This window comes from Eriocheir sinensis, chromosome 38 (genome assembly GCF_024679095.1).
Source record: "Eriocheir sinensis breed Jianghai 21 chromosome 38, ASM2467909v1, whole genome shotgun sequence".
Classification (NCBI taxonomy): domain Eukaryota; kingdom Metazoa; phylum Arthropoda; class Malacostraca; order Decapoda; family Varunidae; genus Eriocheir; species Eriocheir sinensis.
The window spans coordinates 5,632,547-5,641,369 of NC_066546.1; positions in this window are offsets into that span (position 1 = coordinate 5,632,547).

Here is an 8,823-nt window from a genome sequence, read left to right on the forward strand (position 1 = left end):
CCAACATAACGGCGATGAATTACACCAATAACCAACACGAGCGAAGCAGCGATGGCGTACGAACGTTTATATTGCGCCGGTGTGTGTGTGTGTGTGTGTGTGTGTGTGTGTGTGTGTGTGTGTGTGGGTGGTGGGGGGTGAGGATTGGGGGCGGAGGAACGGGTGTCTGTGTGGAGGGGGGAAGGGGGGGTGCGGTCTGTGTGTGTGTGTGTGTGTGTGTGTGTGTGTGTGTGTGTGTTAACCTTTGATGTCGGGAGCTCGGAATTCATGGATCCCTCTCTCGCTGTGGACATTTCATTCAGGAGTTTATTATTTTATGTTTTTTTTTCCGGTTTCCGCTTAAACACACACACACACACACACACACACACACACAGGCACACATTTCATTATTCCCCCGAGCAAATTTGTCTAATAAGTTGATATAATAAGCTTCACTGATAACACCTCCTCCTCCTCCTCCCTTGACCTTTCGGAATTATATATGAAGGATCCTCCGCTAGACACGAACATGGGAGAGTAACACTTATATTGCGACTCCCACGGCAGAGAGAGAGAGAGAGAGAGAGAGAGAGAGAGAGAGAGAGAGAGAGAGAGAATGGTGTTAATAAATCTTATCTGAGAGCGTCGTATCAGCGAAGTTTTTAATGGAATGTTCAATATTCGCGCGATGAAAATAACAAAAAACAGCCAAAAGTAACAGCTATTGAATGTTACTACTACTACTACTACTACTATTACTACTACTATTACTACTACTACTACTACTACTACTACTACTACTGCTGCTACTATTACTACCACCACCACCACCAACAACAACAACAACACGATCTAAACATTAAGAAGCAATTGAAACATTTATTTATCACCTAACTTTTTCAAGGTACTTCCATTTATTTATCATATGTTAGACGACGACAACAACAGCAACAACAACAACAACAACAACAACAACAACAACAACAACAACAACAACAACAACAACAGCAACAGCAACGACAACAACAACAACAACTATTCATTAACGTATCATAAAGTCTAAAGAACATACAAGTGGGAATGAACATATCTATTGCACTTTTGTTTACTTTTTTTATTTTCGTGTTAAGTTTTCATTTTTTCAGCACGCAGTTTAATCCATCCTTTCTACACTCTAACGTAACAGCACTTAGATTAGATTTACTTACAACAACACTAACAATGGTAATAATAAGCAGTCTAATCCAGCACTATCCATCAGGCAGACACACTAGGCGGCCTCTCCAACCTCCATCACTCTCCCTCAAGCTCTAACACCACAAGACCTCGCCGGGACACAGCCAACGTCCCTTCCTTACCTCATCTCTTTCCCTTCCCATTCACTTCCCTTCCCCTTCCTTCACCTTCCCTTCACCCCATCCCCTTTACCTTATCTCTCCCCATTTCCATTTACTTCTTTTCCGATTCCCCCCTTCTTTAAACCACTACGTCGCATGCTGATACAGAAAGCGGATCCTCACACCTCCCATCACTCCCTCCTCTTCCCTCACCCATCTCCCCTCACACTCCTTCCCCTCCCCCCTCACCCATCTCCCCTAAACTTCATTGGGACGTGTATATGTGAAGTGTGAGGCGTTTGTGATATGTTTTTGTCCTCTTTTCTATAGTTAAGAGGAAGGTGGTACTGAGGAAATGTAAGGATATAGTTGTATTCCTTTTCACTGTCTTTTCGTTATGTATTTTTTTATCCTCTTTGTTATTGTTAAGAGGGAACTGGTGGAGAGGAAGTGAGGGATAGTGGTTTTCTTCCTTGCTGTCTTTTCCTTATGCTCCTTTTCCTTGTTCTTTTCCTTGACTCTCTTTGTCCTTTTTTCCTTATCCTTCTCAATACAGTCTCACTGTCTTTTCCTTATGCTCCTTTTCCTTGTTCTTTTCCTTGACTCTCTTTGTCCTTTTTTCCTTATCCTTCTCAATACAGTCAAGGAGAAAAGCAGGCCCGAGAATGTTTGAAGAGAGAGTGGGCTTTCTTCCTCACTGTCCTTTCCTTATGCTCCTTTTCCATGCCTTTTTCCTTGTCCCGTTCTTAGTCCCTTTTTTTCGTCCTCTTCCTAATCCTCCTCAAAATAGTGGAGAGGAAAGCAGTAGAAAGTATGAGAGAGTGGGCCTTCTTCGTCGCAGTCTTTTCCTTATGCTCCTGTCCTTATCCTTTTCCTTGTTCTTTTCCTTATCCTTAATACAGTCAAATGCAAGTCAGTACCGAGAAACTAATCTGCCTCTATAGTTCATTGTTTGTATATAACCTATCTCAAGACTCTTCATAATCATTCGAGCTCGTCTTCTTTCTATGAGGTGAAAAATAGATCAGCCAGGTACTTTCACACATATATATCAGGATAATTTATTCCTTAGTATAGGAACACACTTGCCACCCTCAGATAGCCCAGCCCTTACCAATATGGCGACGACCCTCTCTCCTGTTGGCTTCACTCACACGACTCATTGCCGCTTCTACCTTCATTAAGTCTCCTGCGTTGGCCCCCTCCTTGGATTGCTATTATTTGTTATCAGGACGGAAAGAAGGAATTAAGAAAGGATAATGGCGCAGGGGAGAATGAGGGAAGAGGGAGGAGTGGTGCAAGATTGTAGAAGAAAGTGTACGAGAAGAAACTGAATAAGGAAAGAAGATTGGGAAGAAATTATAGTAAGGAGGAAGGAAGGAAGGGAAAGAATGAGGAACAGGAATACACTCACAAGCCTTTTCCTTTATATTGGTACATCCTTTTTATCCTTTTCCTTGTCTGTTGTGTATTTTAAGATATTTGAAGAAAGTGTACGAGAAGAAGTTGAATAAGGAAAGAAGATTGGGAGGAAATTATACTAAGGAGGAAGGGAGGAAGAGTAAAGAATTAGGAAACTTGAATACACTCACAAACCTTCTCCTTTATATTAGTGCATCCTTTCTTTCCCTTTCCTTGTCTATTGTGTGTTTTAAGATATTTCAAGAAAGTGTACGAGAAGAAATTGAATAAGGAAAGAAGATTGGGAGGAAATTATAGTAAGGAGGAAGGGAGGGAAAGAATGAGGAAACTGGAAACACTCACAAACCTTTTCCTTTATATTAGTGCATCCTTTCTTTCCCTTTCCTTGTCTATTGTGTGTTTTAAGATATTTTAAGAAAGTGTACGAGAAGAAATTGAATAAGGAAAGAAGATTGGGAGGAAATTATAGTAAGGAGGAAGGGAGGGAGGGAAAGAATGAGGAAACTGGAAACACTCATAAGCTTTTTCCTTTATATTTGTCCTCTTTTCTATAGTTAAGAGGAAAGTGCCGCAGAGGAAGTGAGAGGAGGTAGTTGTATTACTTTTCACTGTTTTTTCGTTACGTTATTTTCATCCTCTTTGCTATAGTTAAGAAAGTGGTGCAGAGAAAGTGAGAGAAGAGAGTGGCTTTCTTCCTTGGTGTCTTTCCTTATTCTCTTTTTCCTTTCTTCTCGTTCACTTTCTTTCCTTGTGTGTTGTGTATTTTAAGATATTTATTACCCTACTCCTCTATCCCTCCATTTCCATAAGCTTCTATATTCTCTCGTCCTCTTTTTCCTTCTCTCTCATCTCTTACACTTTCATTTTCGCTTTCCCCTTTATCCTACTTTCCTCTCCTCTACGACTCCTTTACTCCTTTATCCTATCTACTCTTCCTTTCTTTCACCTCTAAATCATAACACTTTCCGGACCATTTTTCTTCACTAATTCATCTATGTTACTTATTTACTTATACTTTACCGATTCATCATCCACAAACACCTTTTCCTGTTCTGTCTTCTTCCCTTAACTTTACCTCCTCCCCTTTCTTTCACTCCTAAATTATAACGCTTTCTGGCACATTTTTCTTCACTAACTCCTCTATGTTACTTATTTACTTATACTTTACCGATTCATCCTCCTCCAACACCTTTACCTGTCCTGTCTTCTTCCCTTAACTTTACCTCCTCCCCTTTCTTTCACTTCTAACTTATAACACTTTCTGGCACATTTTTCTTCACTGACTCCTCCCTGTTACTTATATACGTATACTTTACTGATTTATCATCTACACACACCTTTACTTGCCCTGTCTTCTTGCCTCAATTTTTCCTCCTCCCCTTTCTTTCACCCCTAAATACTAACACTCTGGCACATTTTTCTTCACTAACTCCTCTATGTTATTCATTTACTTATACTTTATCAGTTTATCATCTACAAACACCTTCACCTGGCCTGTCCTCTTACCTCTGCCTTACCTCCTTTGTCTTTCTTTTACCTCCAAATTATATTATTTTTTTATTCCATTTTACTTCACTAACTTTTCTAACCATTATTTATTTGCTTTCTTGCTCTACCAGTTTTTCATCCCTGGACACCTTTGCTTCACTCTTACCTCAACTTTATCTTTTCCCCTTCCTCTAAATTATGACACCTTCTATTACATTATACTTCACTAACTTTTCTCCCCATTACTTATTTGCTTTCTTACTCTCCCAATTTTTCATCCCCAGACACCTTGACCTGCCTTTCCTTCTTACCTAACTTTACCTTCTCCGCTTCCTTTTACCCCTAACCTATGACACCTTCTAGTCCATTATACTTCACTAACTTTTCTAACCGTTATTTATTTACTTTCTTACTCTATCAATTTTTCATCCCTAAACATCTCTACCTGCCTTTCCTCTTACCTCAAATTTACCTTCTCCCCATCCTCTTACCCCTAACCTATGACACCTTCTAGTCCATTATACTTCACAAACTTTTCTCCGTTATTTATTTATTTTTTACCCTACCGATTTTTCATCCCAAGACATATTTACCTGCCTTTCCCTCCTACCTCAACTTCACCTTCCCCCCTTCACCTAAATTATGACACCTTCTAGTTCATTATGCTTCACTAACTTTTCTCCGTTATTTATTTACTTTTTACTCTACCGATTTTTCATCCCCGAGCACCTTTACCTAGCGTGCCCTCTCACCTCAAATTTACTCTCTTCCCCTTCTTTTACGAGGGCCCCTAAAAACACAGTATCTGGCTTTTTCCTCTTTTTACTTTACCAACTTTCCTCGTTACTTATTTGCTTCTTACTTTACCGATTTGTCATCCTCGAGCACCTTTACCTGGGCTGTCCTCTCCCCAGCCTCTCTTCTCCCTCTTTCTGGCTCTATACTTCCCTAACTCCTCTTCTTGTTACTTATTTAATTCTTACTTTATCAACCTCTCATCTCCAAACAACTTTACCTGGTCTGTCCTGTCCCCGACCTCCCCATTCCTCTTTCTGACCCTTTTTACATCTCCAATTCCTCTTCTTGTCATTTATTTACCTTTTTCTTTATCAACCTCTCATCACCAAACGCCTTTACCTGTCCTGTCCTATCCCTGGCCTCCCACTTTCTCTTTCTGACTCTTTATACTTCCCCAATTCTTCTTCTTGTTATTTATTTACTTGTTACTCATCCCCAAACACCTTTACCTGGCCTGTTCCCTCTCCCAGCCTCCCCCTCCCTCTTTCTAACCCTTTTTACCTCTCCAACTCTTCATTTCGTTATTTATTCTTACTTGTTTACCTCTTCTCTAGCAATCTTTAATCCCCAAACACCTTTACCTGGGCTGTCCTCTCCCACTCTCCCCCTCCCTTTTCTGACGCTTTTTACCTGTCCAACTTTTCATTTCGTTATTTATTTCTCACTTGTTTACCTTTTACTCTAGCAATTTTTCATCCTCGAACACCTTTACCTGGGCTCTCCTCTCTCACTCTCTCCCTCCTTTTTCTGACGCTTTTTACCTGTCCAACTTTTCATTTCGTTATTTATTCGTCACTTGTTTACCTTTTAATCTAGCAATTTTTCATCCTCGAACACCTTTACCTGGGCTCTCCTCTCTCACTCTCTCCCTCCTTTTTCTGACCCTTTTTACCTGTCCAACTCTTCATTTCGTTATATATTCCTCACTTGTTTACCTCTTCTCTAGCAATGTTTTATCCCCCAACACCTTTACCTGGACTGTCCTCTCCCAAACTCCCCCTCCCGCTTTCTGACCCTTTTTACCTCTCCAACTCTCCATTTCGTTATTTATCCGTGCACTTGTTTACCTCTTCTCTATCAATCTTTCATCCTCCAACACCTTTACCTGTCCCCTCTCCCGGCCTCCCCCCAGCACGGCTCACACCCCAACACCGTCTTTGTCCCCAGCGATCATCGGCACAGCCTCGACCATGCCGCCGTGATCGCCGCTGAGCCGCGTGTGTCTGGCGTGATCTGCCGCACGCTGGGTCTCTTTGTCTCGCCTCGGCTCTGTAGCTTTAAGGGACAGAATTAATGCACCAGCGAAGAGAGGAGAGAGAGCAGGAGGAGGAGGGAATAGGAGGATGAGGATGAAGAGAGATGAAGAGGAGGAGGAGGAGATAGAAAAGTGAGATATCAAGGAGTGGATGAAGATTTGTAGTTAAATGACGGGAGGAAAAAGGACAAAGTGAAGATGGAAAAGATAAGAAAGGAGGAGGAGGAGGAAGAAGAAGAGGAGGAGATAAGAAGGAGAAAGAAAACTGAAATAACAAGGAGTGGATGAAGAAATGTAGTTAAGTGACGAGAGAAAAAGGACAAAGTGAAGATGGAAAAGATAAGAAAAGGAGGAGGAGGAGGAAGAAGAAGAGGAGGAGATAAGGATGAGAAAGAAAAGTGAGATATCAAGCAGTGGGTGAAGAAATGTAGTTAAGTGACTAGAGGAAAAAGGAAAAAGTGAAGATGAAAATGGAGTGAGGAGATAGAGAAGGAGGAGAGAATAGGAGAATGAAGAGAGAAAGGAAGAAGAGAAAAAGAAGATAAGACGGAGAAAAAGAAGTGAATGAAGAAATGGAGTTAACTGACGAGAGAAAAAGGAATAGAGGAGGAGGAGGAGGAGGAGAAAGAAGAAGAGGAGGAGATAAAGAGGAGAAAGTAAAGTGTAATATCAAGAAGTGGATGAAGAAATGTAGTTAATTGACGAGATAAAAAGTGGACAAAGTGAGGATGGAATTAGACTGAGGAGAGGGAGGAGGAGGATGGAGTAGGAGGATGAAGAGAGAGGAAGAACAGAAGAAGACAAGAAGGAGAAAGAAAAATGAATGAAGAAATGGAGTTAACGGACAAGAGAAAAGGATAAAGTGAAGATGGAAAAGAAAAGGAAAAGAGGAGGAGGAGGAAGAAGAAGAGGAGGAGATAAGGAGGAGAAAGAAAACTGAGATATCAAGGAGTGGATGAAGAAATGTAGTTAACTGACGAGAGAAAAAAGGACAAAGAAAGGATGGAAATAGATTGAGGAGAGGGAGGAGGAGGATGATGAAGAGAGAGGAAGAGGAAGAGGAGGAGAGGATAAGAAAGAGGAATAAGAGTGAGTGAAGAAATGGAGTTAAGGGAGAGGAGGGCAAAGAGAAATTACTAAGTAAGGAAGAGGAAGAGGAAGAGAGAGAGGAAGAGAGAGAGAGAGAAAGAAAAAAAAGTGAGGAAAAGGAGGAAAAGGAGAAGGAGGGAATGGGAGGATGAAGAGAGAGGAAGAGGAAGAAGAGGAGGAGGAGGAGATAAGAAGGAAGAAGAGATAGACGGATGAAGAAATGGAGATAAGTGACGAGAGAAAAGGATAAAGGGAGGATGGAGAGGATAGGGAAAAGAGTGAGGAGGATGAGGATGAGGATGAAAGAGGAGGAGGAGGAGGAGGAAAGAGGAGGAGGAGTTGGAGGCATATAATATAGTACCGTGGGGGAAAGTTCAGAAAAAAAATGAGCAGTTACGTTTTTTTTTTTACTCATATTTCCCTGGAATTTCCTCACGCCATGACTTTGCCTTCCCGAGCTTTATATTTTTGTTTAGATAGATAGATAGATAGATAGACAGTTAGATGAGAGAGAGAGAGAGAGAGAGAGAGAGAGAGAGAGAGAGAGAGAGAGAGAGAGAGAGAGAGAGAGAGAGAGAGAGAGAGAGAGAGAGAGAGAGAGTCAGTCGCTAGTAAGAACTGGTGTAAGGGTTCGTAATGGGACCTCTCAGAACGCCGGGGAGGAAGGCGTAACAGAGGAGGAGGAGGAGGAGGAGGAGGGCCTATGACGTGAATTATAGCTGTAGGCAGGACCAGTAACCCACGGCTGAATAAGTTATCGTCGTGGTGGTCTCGTATTCACGCTGCTATAAGTCTTCGTAAGGAGGAGGAAGGGGAGGAGCTTGTGTTGGAATGTGACTTGTTAGTTAGTTAGTTTAGTTATTTTACGACAAAGGAGACAGCTCAAGGGCACACAAAAAAGGAAGCAATAATAATAAAAAAAAAGCCCGCTACTCGCTGCTCCTAAAAAGAATCAAAAGAGGTGGCCGAAAGAAGGGTCAGTTTCGGGAGGAGAAGTGTTAGACAGTTAGTTAGATTAATGTAGTTTTAGTTAGCTTAGTTAGTTAGTTAGTTTAGTCAGTTAGTTTCGTTTGAGTTAGTTAGCTAGTTTAGTGTAATTTTAGGTAGTTTAGTAAGTTTGTTAATTTGAGTTTGTTAGTATAATGTAGTTTTAGGTAGTTTAGTTAGTTAGTTAGTTTAGTAAGTTTGTTAATTTGAGTTTGTTAGTATAATGTAGTTTTAGGTAGTTTAGTAAGTTTGTTAATTTGAGTTTGTTAGTATAATGTAGTTTTAGGTAGTTTAGTAAGTTTGTTAATTTGAGTTTGTTAGTATAATGTAGTTTTAGGTAGTTTAGTTAGTTAGTCCACTTCATCAGTTTGTTAATTTTATTCATGTTTCCTTTTCATTTATCCAGTTAGTTTCTCCTCCTTATGTTTCTTAGTTAGTTTACATGTCATCCAGTTCATCCAGTTA